At 35.3% G+C, this 4,051-nt stretch overlaps 1 pseudogene; it reads right to left on the reverse strand.

Moving 5' to 3' along the window:
• Window positions 1–277: 277 nt before the first annotated feature.
• Window positions 278–3,657, reverse strand: LOC100724686 (little elongation complex subunit 2-like; annotated as a pseudogene).
• Window positions 3,658–4,051: the final 394 nt, after the last annotated feature.

Consider the following 4,051-nt stretch of genomic DNA (forward strand, 5'->3'; position numbering starts at 1 on the left):
GCAAAACAGGCTGGGCTAGGCTGATAGTGTGGGCCCGCCCACCCGTCAGGAGCTCAGCAGTTCTCCAAGTGTAACCGGAATGGGGAGGCTGATGTGGAAGCCTCGAACCCACCTCTCCCCTTCACTGCACCTGGAAGCCTGGGGGAACTCCAACAGTCTGGGCGGAGATATCCAGAGTCCTCCAGACATGCAGAGAGGCTGATGAGGGCACCCCAGATCTGCCCAGCTCCTCCTCTGCACACCAATGGCCAGGCGCGGCAGCCTCAGGTTTTTACTTTCAATTGTCTCTGTCCTCTAGAACATTTAGTCTTTTGTCATTAGCACATAACACATTGGTAGCAATATCATTGTCATCAGCATTTAAAAAAATTTAAGGATAGTAAAATCCAACAAAACAAAACAGAACAAAGCTAATCAAAAGAAAGCAGTAAAACGTACAGAATTTCAAAGCAGGATACTAGGAAAACAACAGTAGCTAACATAGTATATCCTGTTATTTTCACAATAGTCATCCATTCCATCAGGCATAGCTAAATCAAGCCAAAAACAAAGCAATAAAATCAATTAAAACAGAAGATTGAATAAAGCAGAACAATTAATCAGAACGAAGCAAAAACGGTGAGAACTGTATTGGATTTAAAAGACAAGATAGAAGGAAATCCCCCATATTTGCTATATAGCATACTGTCATCCTCTCAAGAGATGCTCAGACCTCTGGTCCCAGGCCTACATAATCAACCCAACAATACATTAGTTACTATCAATTCAGCCTATGCTCTGAACCCACCAGTTGCTTGGGTGGGGAAGCGGGGAAGAGGAGCAGTGTGATTTTCCGTCCATAGGTTTGTAGGCTCACAGGAGGTGCTACCTGACTTTTCTCTTTCTGGACCCCACATAGCTTGTGAAGCTTTTGGAAAGACTGGTTAGTTGGCTTCTTGTTGGGTCCTCCCTGTCCCAGCATGGGTTATTCACAGGAGGTGTTGACCTTTCTCTTCATCAGCATTTTGAATTTCCTTGGAACTTTCCAACTGTAAGGCCTCAAATGTCTTTAGGTCATTGTCTTGCATAGAATTGGATACATTTTCACCATATAGTCCAAGTCTCTGATCTTTATTTTTGCACTCTTCAGGGGCCACTTTCCATACTGATGATCAACTGTTTCTCTTTCTGCAACTGTTCCATCAGAATCTGAGACAAACTTCTAGAATTCTCAGAGGTGTCTGCTACTGTTGTTGCCACAGAGACAGTACCTGTTTTGGGGCCCAAGAGTGTATTTGTTATGGCAGGTATTGAATGATTACTTGCTGGGCCAGGTGACTTGGATGGTTTTGTAGAAGCTGTACCAAAACTTCAAGTTCTGTGACCATCAAAATTCAGATCCAAATTTTCAAGTGTCTCAATTTTTTTAGTACTTAGTAATGTCAATGGATGTGTCCATTTCAGATGTGTACTCTTCAGATCTGTCCATAAACACTGCAGAAGTTGGAACAGATGTGTTTTTGGATATAATATATTTTAATGGACTTCACAGAAAATTTGATTTTTCAGTCTCATTGTATTTTCTCCTGAGGAAGCAAAGGATTAATATAAATTACTTTAATTGTTTTGGAACCTGCAACAGGTATAACTTGAACACAAACTGGAATTTTCCTACTGTTCCTTGTAGTCTGGTCCATGACTATTTAATAAGGTAAGTAATGACTGGCTTGTCAGAGCTATCTGAGGATGATACCTTGAAGCAAGCTTCTCTACATTTGGATTTTTACTAATGTCATAGTTCATAGCTTCAGCTATGTTTTCTGGGCTTTTGATGGGAGACATAGAACTTTCTTAGAGCTTCACTATTGTAGGCATTGAGGAGAATGCAGTTTTCACAAATTTTACATTGCCCAATGCAAGAAGGGTTTTCTCCAATTTTAATACTGTCTATATTCTGAATGAAAGAGCCCCATTAAGTTGTTGACTTCATGAAGAGTATATTCTAGATACTTTTTTACTTGTTTGATGTGAGCTCTTAAAAATTTGCTCTGTGAGAAAATGAGGATCATAAGACAACATATTATAATCTTGTGCACATTTCTTTACAGAATTTAGTGAAAATTTAAGAATTTGGTAACTTCATTTGTGTGTTTCCTCATATCAAAATATTGCAGGTATTCATTTTCATTTATTGCAACAGTTTTTAAAAAATTTTATTTAAGAAGAAAAAAAAGAAAAAAAAGCAGAGAAAGGGTACAAGCTATACAGATTTACAGAAAAAATAAACAGTAGGAAATCACTAGTTAATGGATTACATTTTGTCATCTTAGAAATAATTGTTCAAGTTACAAAATTAAAGCTTATAAAGTGGACATTCCAACAGTGAGACTGCAAATAGTTCTGTTCAGTGATCCAACAAAACTCAGTAATATCATTATCTATCCTATACACTTAAATATACATGCAGTTATATCGTTTAGAGCACTTTCTTTTCCTCTCTTTTGTACAATGACAATTACACATTTTGGGTTTTGTTGCTCCCACAGTTCTTATTACGTTTTTGGAAAAGAGTAGAACCAAATGTGACATAACAGAACAGTCAGTCAAATCAAAAGGGTGGACGTAATAGATAATGTAAAAGCATAATACTAGGTGATCAACAATGGTTACCATAATGCCTCCCACTATCTCTAATAGAATTGCCTATATCATTAGTTATAATAAAATTTGAACAAAACAGTAAAGAACAAAACCAACAAAACCAAAACATTGGAGACATGATAGGTCTTCAAAAGTAGATAATAGTCAACCAGAATGGGCGTCATAATGAATCCCACTATCTTCACAGCCGTATTGCAACAGTTTTGGAATTTGCACCAACCTTTGTATGTTTAACCAAAGTTCACATAACTCCTCTGCTGTTTCTATTAGATAAAATATATAGTTCTTTTAAATTTGGATCCAGGGACTATTCTTTATAGTTTTTAAAAATTTTATTTAAGGAGAAAAAAAAAAAAAGAAAAAGGGTACAAGTAATACAGAATTTCAAAAAAATAAACAGTAGAAAATCACTAGTTAATAGATTACATATTGTCATCTTAGAAATAGTTGTTCAAGTTACAAAATTAAAGCATATAAAATGGACTTTCAAACAGTGAGACTGCAAACAGTTCTGTTCAATGATCCAACAAAAAATCAGTAATATGGTTATCTATCTTATACGCTTAAATATACATGCATTATATCCTTTAGAGCACTTTTTTTTCCTCTCTTTTTAAAATGACAATTATACATTTTGGGTTTTATTACTCCCACAGTTCTTATTACATTTTTTAAAGAGAATAAAACTAAATGTGACATAACAAAACAGTCAAATCAAAAGGATGGACATAGTACATGATGTAAAAACAGAATACAAGGTGATCAACAATGGTTACCATAATGCCTCTTGCTATCTTAAAAAGAATTGCCTATATCATCAGTTATAATAAAATTGAACAAAACAGTAAAGAACAAAACCAATAAAACCAAAACATTGGAGACATTACGGGACTTCAAAAGAAGATAATAGTCAAACCAGAATGGTATGGTTTTTTTTGAAAGAAAAATGTTTTCAGGGCTTTTTGGGGAAACATTCCAGTTTAGCTTTGGTTCACTCATGGATATGCAGGAACTCATTTTCCTAGATTTCTGCTTCACTCTAGCACATAATTATGTTGAGGCAGTGAAGGCAGGATCCCTCAAGCATCTAAATGTAACACATTTAGATGGGCAGTGGTGCCTGCCTGGCAGTGGACCCAGGCCATATACTCCACCCCAAGGTTCACTCTCTGATGAGTTTTAAGACTCAAAATTTGGAGTAAAAATAAGAGTGAGAATTATATTCATCTACACTGGACAAAATAAAATATAGCTTATCTTTAAAGTTGTGTACATTTTTAAACACTAATATTCAGTGAAAATCATGGATAGAATTAAAAACTGATGATTATGTGAAAAGTAATATAATTCATCATATATATCTAATTGTGTAATACATTAATTGAAATATTTAAGAGATATATACTTAGTT

The sequence above is a fragment of the Cavia porcellus genome, unplaced genomic scaffold (assembly GCF_034190915.1).
Source record: "Cavia porcellus strain 051 isolate PalLab524CR breed Dunkin Hartley unplaced genomic scaffold, mCavPor4.1 scaffold_8, whole genome shotgun sequence".
Classification (NCBI taxonomy): domain Eukaryota; kingdom Metazoa; phylum Chordata; class Mammalia; order Rodentia; family Caviidae; genus Cavia; species Cavia porcellus.